Genomic DNA, 8,733 nt, shown 5'->3' with positions numbered 1-8,733 from the left:
GTGTGTGTATATATATATATATATCACATCTTCTTTATCCAGTCATCTGTAGACAGACATTTAAGTAGCTTCCATATCTTGGCTATTGTAAATAGTGCTGCTATGAACATTGGGGTGTATGTGTCTTTTCCAATTAGAGTTTCCTCCAGATATATGCCCAGGAGTGGGATTGCTGGATCATATGGTAAGTCTATTTTTAGCTTTTTAGGGAATCTCCATATTGTTTTCCATAATGGCTGCACCAAACTACATTCCTACCTACAGTGTAAGAGGGTTCTCTTTTCTCCACACTCTCTCCAGCATTTATCATTTGTGAACTTTTTAATGATGGCCATTTGAGCTGGGCGAAGTGATATATCTCATTGTAGTTTTGATCTACATTTCTTTGATAATTAGTGATATTGAGCATCTTTTCATGGGGCACATTTATTCTTGAACAAGCATCACAGCTAAACCCCCAGGAGGAGCTGGAGGGAGAAAGAGACAGGCGAGTTCCTGTGTGGAATTTTCTGTCCAGGCTAGGTCTGAGAAGCAGGTTTCCTACACGCGGCATGGCCTTCACTTCTGCCATTTCCCCCTCCCCTACCCCACATCAGACGTTTAGAAAGAAAATACCTCACCAAAACTTTGCATGATGCTTTTGAAAACTCCTTTGCATCTAAGTGTGTGGGAAAACCCCTGAAGGTAACCCTTTCTTTCTTGCCTGCCTCTAAGGAAAGCCAGCCCTTCTGATAAGGGCAAAAGTTAGAGGAATCAAAATTCCCTAAGGACTGGCATTAAAACTTCAAGGGGTATTTCAGTCACAAGTCACACTCCATTTGGGGTTTCAGCTGTGGAATTGCCCAGGCAGTCATCTCCCCAGGAGTGTGGGAAGGAGTGAAAGGAGCCACCCCACAACTCAGAGTGAATCCAAGGGTCACAGTGGGTGCGGGAGAGAAGCAGGCTGAAGCTCAGGCAGGCAGTGGTTCTGGAAGACTCTGTTGGTTGTCTGCTGGACGGCCATGCCCCTCTCCTTGTTTCACACAGGAAGAGCCTTTCTCCCACAACAGAGGTTGAAAAGCCAGGTACTCACTTTCCCAACCTCCCCTGCAGGTAGGAGTAGCCATATGTGATGAATGAGTTCTGAACCATGATATGTAAGGGGAAATCGGCTGGAGGGCTTCAGGGAAAGGGTTCCCGTCTTAAAAAGAAAAATTGGTGAGTAGCGTTCCTCTCCTAGCTTCTAGTCTTTGGATATGGCTGTAGGAAGCAGCCATCTTACAGCTATGATGTGACAAACCTGAGGACAAATGTCAACGTGCTTAGCAAACCTGAAGGATAGAAAAAGTCCGGGGTCCAGGATGAAGTCTTTGTGCTCCTGGTTTTATGAAGTGAGATTAAAAAATCTGTACTTGTTTTACTTGCAGCCCATAGCATCCTCACTGGCACAGTATCCCGGAGTAGACCATGGAAAGCAGAGGTCAGTTAGTGTCAAGTAGGGCAAAGAACATGAGGCTGGGGCCAGAGTCTGTGTTGCCCAAGTTCATGCCTAAAGTGAGGAAGGCTCAGCTGCCACCTCTTATGGCACTTGAGTAAAGTGTATAGGAGAGAGAGCTCCTGATAAGACCCAGGTTTGTTAGCACAGGTTAGACTAGGCTATGCTGTGATAACAACAACAACAAAAATCCCCAACCTCAGAACTTTATTTCCCACTCACATTAGATGTGCAACATGGGTTGGTGAAGGCTTGGCTTGCTGTAATCACTCAAGGATCCAGGCTGATGGTGGCCTTATCTCAGCACATGCTCTCATGATCACTGCAGCCGTGGGATGAGAATGAGATAAATTGCACACTGTCTACTAAAGCTTTATGTGACCAAGGCAAGTCACACAGCCACGCCTACCTTCAATGGGGACGGGAAGTGCAGTCCCACTATATGTGTAGAAGGAAGACCCATTTGTATATCCAACAGCTGTCAACACTCTTCTCTAGTCAAGACTTGGCTTAGATGGATTGGAGGGCAAGGGGCAGATATTGATTTCTAAGAGCCCACGTGGCCAGGGCCAGAGGTAGGCCATCTGTTCTACCCATGCTCTACCACCCTAAGCATAGGAGCAAACATGATATCAGCCATGGCCAGTGCTACCTTCAAGCCCCGGGATGGAAACAGTTACACTAGAAATAGTGATATGACAGTAAGAAGCTTTGTTTTCCTCTGTCAGGCTGTATTCATTCCTGATTGCTGCTGTAACCAATTATTCTAAACTTAGTGACTTAAAACAACACAAATGTATTCTCTCACAGTTCTGGAGGTCAGAAGTCTGAAATGGGTCTCACTGGACTGAAATCAAAGTATTGGCAGGATTACACTCCTTCTGGAAGCTCTAGGGAATAATCTGTTTCCTTGCCTTTTCCAGCTTCTAGACACTGCCTGCATTCCTTGGCTCATGAGCCCTTCCTCCATCTTCGAAGCTGCAACAGCAGGCTGAGTCCTTCTCAGGCTGCCATATCTCTGGTTCTTTCACTCTGGCTCCCTTTTCCACTTATAAGGGCCCTTGTGATTGCATTGGCCCACTCAGATAATCCAAGAGAATCTCCCCATCTCAAAGTCAGCTGATTAGCAGCCATAATTCCATCTGCGAATGTTAATTACCATTTGACATGTAATATATTCACAAGTTCTGGGATTAGGATGTGGACATCTTTGACTAAAGGAGAGGAACTTATTCTGCCCACCACATAGGCCTAGGAAGAAAAAAGTCTCCATCCTAGGAACAAAAGTGTTAACATCACCTGGGAGATGCCTCATGAACACATGATGTGGGGCTAGAGCCCCATTTAAGTGTTTTAAAGTTAGATTGGGTGCTGGCATTTTCAAATTATTTTTTAACCATCAGCTCTAAGATTGCTTTACTCTGATATTATATCAGTTTTAATAAACCTACTCAGCCCTTAATTAGCTCATCCCTTTAGGGGCTATAGGCTGTAGGCTGTATTTTTCCTTCTTGTGTCTTCCCCTTTCTCTCCACATCCCACCAAAATGAAACCAGCTCTGCACTTCACTGCCTCAGGGAAGGTATATAGCCTGGTAGATGGAAGAGAGGGAGAACTGTGTGTCCCTGGACTCTGCTTCCTAGTAGTGCTGTGAGGAGCTGGTAATTTCCCAAAGTGGAGTGGCCACCTCCCCTCCCCCAGTTCATCCAGAAACACCAGGGCTCCAGTCATCTGGCAGATTCCTTCAGCTTCCTACAGAAGCAGCAATGGACAGGGGACAATGAATGGCTTGGTGGCCACTTACACTACAGAAGATTGATGACCAAATGGGGCTTCCTCAGATGTCTGGCACTGTGGAAAGTTCCACAACCCAGTCTTGACCTCAGGGAGGCAGGAACTGCAAGAATGACTCAGGTTGAATTTCCCAACCTTCTGCTGAGATGGGGTGAAGAATCGAAATTAAGTTGATTCAGAAAGACAATAAAGAGAGGCACTTTTTCTTCCATACCTAGAATTATGGTTTGGGACTGATAACAAGAAAGAAACATACTTTTCAATATACTGAGGAGCTTGGGTGAAGTGGGAGAGAAGGCAAAGGGAGCTACACGATTGCGTGGGAAATCACACGCTTAAAATGAAGCTTTTGGTCTTCTTTATCCACAATCAGAGAATACAATCTCCTCTATGGAGCAGTTTATTGGAAGCAGCATTATAGGAAGACTGAGAGAATGGAAAATGATTGGGGTACTCCAAAGAACTTTGCCTACATAGATTTTTCCAGCCTTTTGGAGAGCAATCAGGCAGTATCTAGAAAACAGGTGCATCTTCTATGAATCAGCAACCCCAGCAGCACAAGTGCTCAAAAATCTTTGTATGAAGATGCTCTCAAGTAAGTTTCCTCCTCTCTAGCCGTTCTCCTGGGGCTTAAGCTGGCATCTCTCATCTGGCCCACTGAGACAACCTCCTGTCTGATTTTCCTGTGCCCAGTCTTGCCTCTTTATGGAAAGACTGCTCAGAAGACAAACCTAATCATATCACTTCCCTGTTGAATACTCTATGGTGCTCTTCTCCACTGCCCTCTGTACATAGACTGATGCTCTGAGTTTGCCACACAAGGTCCCATGACCTGGCTCTTCAACAACGACCTTACTTTCCAAGCATCCTGCAAAGTTCATTCACCATACAGGCCAACAGGCTTTTCTCTGTGCCTCTGTGCATGCTGTTCCTGTCTACTCTGCCCTAACTCAGTTGCCTCCTTACCCATCAGGAAGCTCTTTCTTTCAGAAGCTGGATTTGAATGCCCAATGCAGTAGTAGTTGCTTCGAAATTGGGCTCCCACAGTACAGCGTGCACCAGGATGCAATGTAAATTAGCAAATTGGATTGTAATTTTAAAAAGAGTTCTTTCTTGTGGGGAGGGTATAGCTCAGTGGTAGGGTGCATGCTTCGCATGCACAAGGTCCTGGATTCAATCCCCAGTACCTCCATTAAAAATAAAGAAATAAACCTAATTATCTCCAAATAAATAAATAAATAAATAAGAAATTGCCACTTAATTTTTTTTTAAAAAAAGGAACAAGGAAAACAAACAAACAACAAATAAATAAAAAAAAAGAAGCCCACCCCTCAATTCTTTGTCCTCCATGGATGAGTTCTTTGGAGGTACAGGCTATGCCTGTGGTCTCTATATTTCTGCTGTTTGGTAAGATTGTCTTTAGTTCTCTCTAAGGATATGGGTTTAGGCACGCAGGTCTCCTCATTTTCTAAGACCACCTCCTTCTGATTTCCATCACCTCAGACTGAAGGTGCTAGAGCTAGCAATTTCTTCAATACCAGCAAGATGACGGGTGGCACGGGGGAGAAAGTAAATCCTGCTTTCACCTAGATGGCTCAACAAAAGAATGCACTATCTGGATGGCATGCCTGTATCTCACTTTCTGTGTGATCATGGGCAAACTACAGTCTACTAGCCTGTTTCTTCTCAGTAAAATGAACATAATAATAATAGCTACTGAGACTGTTGTGAAGGTACTGAGGGATGAAGCTTAAGTGCTCTGTAAATTGTCATGTGCTGATAACCTCCAAATGGCTACTTCGAACTAAAGAAAAATTAACTCCCTAATTTAGGAACCTGGTTTGTACAGATGAAATCCTCCTTATTCTGTTTCCACTGTTCAAACTAGGTACGTGCTTAATTCTGTCTTCACCTGCCTTCATCTGCAGGACACTGTCCTCCTCTGTCCATGCCATCTTTTTTTTTTTTTTTTTACTCTCTCCCCAGTGACAGAAAAGCACCATGTCTCTTCCATAAGATGGTCAACTGGATATTGGAGTCAGATCTGGGTTCAGATCTCAGCTCTGCCATTTCCTAGCTGCATGCCTTTGGACTGGCTACATAACCTCTCAGTGCCTCTGTTTCCTCATCTTCTATTTCCTAAGTATGTGATGAGGAGTAAATGAGACCCTGTAACTGTTCCTTTCGATTTCAGTAATCTCCATCTCTACTCTTATTCAGCCTCCCACACGTTGAATCACACCTAGGATGCCTTCTTCATTCAACCAGGGTTTCATTTTCAAGATTTTAAATTTGGAAATCCTCTTTACTGAGTATAAGCTCTGTTTCTTTCAGTTTTCTTTTTTCCACCAAAGTCACTCTGTCTTCAGCTTGGCTTCTAGACCCTCAAGCCATCCTCATTCTCCCAGACCACCTTGGTCTGGTCTCTGTTAACCTCTCTGCCAAGCCAGATCCCCTTAGCTAGCCCTGTCACTGTGCTCTCACCACCACCATGCAATTCCACACTCCCTGACCTCCGGGCCTGGATAATTGTCTGCTTACTGTTTTAGCTTCCAAATGTCAAAGTTTGCAGGACAAAAAGTCTTTTATGTATTTACTCCTTATAGCATAGGAGTAAGAGACTCATCACCAGAAAGTCTGTGTGCCTCTCCCTGACCTTCTCTTGCCATGGCTGGGGAAGAATCGCTCCCTGCTCCTTGCCAATAGTCTCCTCTGATGGGCACCCTGGCTCCCACCCCATAGTGCCTCCTCCAGGCCTTGCTCCAACAGTGATCCCCTATATCATTCATTTACCTCTTCCTTTGTTCTTTCTATATATCCCCTTCAACATATAACAAACTCAGATCTCCTCCATTCTAGAACTCCATTCTTGGCTACTCCTCCACCCTGCTCCAGACACCACTCTATGCCAATCCATCCTAACATTATAAATATCTTCAAAGAATAGTCTACACATCCTCCCCACCTGCTCATCACCTACTCACTTTTAATCCCTTACAATCTGACTTCTGCTTCCACTGCTCTATTTGGTTGCCAACCTGATGACAACTAACAGTTTCTGAGCTGCCAAACTAAGATGGCAATTGTCATTCTCTGTACAGCACTTGGCACGTTGGCTTAGCTGTCTTTTTTTTTTTTTAATCACTCTCCTTTCTTGCTCTTTGTTGCTGCTTTATTATGGTTTCCCCTCTGTCTGTCCTCTTACTTACCCATGATGCTTTTCACTTGTCAACACTGACTCAGTGAGCACCTCTACTCTCAAGGTTTCAACTGGACGTTGGCAGACTTTCTTAAAGGTCAGAGAGTAAATATTTTTGGCTTTGTGGGCCAAAGGGCAAAATCAAAGCAATTATGTAGGTACTTACATAAACATTTTAAATGTAAAAATTTTTAGTTCACAAGCTGTCCAAAAACATGTTGTGGGTTTGATTTGGTCTGTAGGCTGTAGTTGACCCTTGGTTTCAACCACCACTTTTAAACAGAAAACTCAATTAATACCTCCAACTCCTGCCTCTCTGGAGGGAACTCGCCAGAGTTCCAGACTTGGGCCTCCAATTGCCTACCGAACATTTATACTTTGCTGTCCCACACACATCTCACATTCGATGTGTCCAAAAAAAATTCAGCTTCCCCAAATCACTTCCTTTTTCCTGAATTCCCTATTTTTGTTAATGGTGTCATAATTCTGTCAGTCATCCAATTTAAAATCTTGCTACCTCTGACTTTTTCCTCTGTCTCTAAACTACTGGCAGTGTTACTTCCTAACCATTTCTTGAAAACCTCATCTCTTCTCCATTCCATTCAATTTGTCCTGGTCCAAGCTTTTAGCATCTTTTCCGTGGACAATTTTCACAGCCCTCTCACTGGACTCCCTGTCCCCAGTCTGTGAGTCCATACAAGCCAGGCTCTATACTCCAGTCAGGGATTTTCTTTTTTATGTCATTTTTCTATTGTGGTAAAAAACACATAATATAAAACATAAGATCAACTTTTAAGTGTACAGTTCAGTAGTGTTAAGTATATTCAGATTGTTGTGAAACAGATCCCCAGAGATTTTCACCTTGCAAATCTGAAACTTTATACCCTTTAAACAACAAATCCTCCTTTCCCCCAGCCCCTGGTAGCCAGCATTCCACTTTCTGTTTTTGTGAATTTGACTACTTTAGATACCTCATATGGATGGAATCATGCAGTATTTGTCTTTTTGTTACTAGATTGTTTCACTTAGCATAATGTTCCCAAAGTTCATCCATGTTGTAGCATATAACAAGATTTCCTTCTTTTTAAAAGCTAAATAATATCCTTCTGTCTATGTATCTGTCTATCTCACATTTTCTTTATTCATTCATTCATTGGTGGACACTTGGGTTGCTTCCAACTCTTGGCTATTATGATTAGTGCTACTATGAACATGGGCGTGCAAATATATTTTTGAGACTCCGCTTTCAAATCTTTTGGATAAATACCCAGAAGTGAGATTGCTGGATCATATGGTAGTTCTATTTTTAATTTTTAAAGGAAGTTCCATACTGTTTTCCATAGTGGTTGCACCATCTTGCATTTCCAACAACAGTGTACAAGAGTTCCAATCTCTTCACATCCTCACCTTGTTGTATATATATTTGTTATATATATAACACTTGTTATATACATATATTTTTTATGGTAGCCATCCTAATGAAGTGATATCTCATTGTGGTTTTGATTTGCATCCTGGATGATTAGTGACATTGAGCATCTTTTCATATGCTTAATGGCAATTTGAATATCTTCTTTGGAGAAATGTCTCTTCAAATTCTTCGCCCATTTTTAAAGTTGGGTTATTTGATTTTTTTGTTGTTGAGTCGTAGGTGTTTTTTTAAAATGTATTCTGGATATTAATCCCTTATTAGATAAATGGTTTGCAGATTTTCAGTAGGTTGCCTTTTCACCCTTGATTGTGACCTTTGATGCACAAAACTTTTTAAGTTTGGTGTACTCCCATTCGTCTATGTTTACTTTTGTTACCTGTGCTTTTGGTGTCATATCCAAGAAATCATTGCCAAGTCCAATGTCATGAAACTTTCCCCATGTTTTCTTCTAGAAGTGTGATATTTTTAGGTCTTTGATTAATTTTTAGTTAATTTTTGTATATGGTGTAAGGTAAGGGTCCAACTTCATTCTTTTGCATGTGGATATCCAATTTTCCCAACACTGCTAGAGATACTGTCCATTCCTCATTGAGACTCAAAGAACATTTGGCCATAGGTGAGGGTTTATTTCTGAGCTCTCTAGTCTATTCCATTGGTGTATTTTTCTGTCAATATGGCAGTACCACACCATTCTGATTACTGTAACTTTGTAATATGTTTTGAAATCAGGACGAGTGAGACCTCTAACTTTGTTCTTTTTCAAAACTATGTTGGCTATTCAGGTTCTCTTGAGATTCTATATGATTTTAGGATGAATTTTTCTATTTCTGCAAA

Source organism: Camelus dromedarius, chromosome X (genome assembly GCF_036321535.1).
Source record: "Camelus dromedarius isolate mCamDro1 chromosome X, mCamDro1.pat, whole genome shotgun sequence".
In the NCBI taxonomy this organism is placed as follows: domain Eukaryota; kingdom Metazoa; phylum Chordata; class Mammalia; order Artiodactyla; family Camelidae; genus Camelus; species Camelus dromedarius.
The sequence above is the reverse complement of the archived record's forward strand: the minus strand, read 5'-3'. Positions refer to the sequence as shown.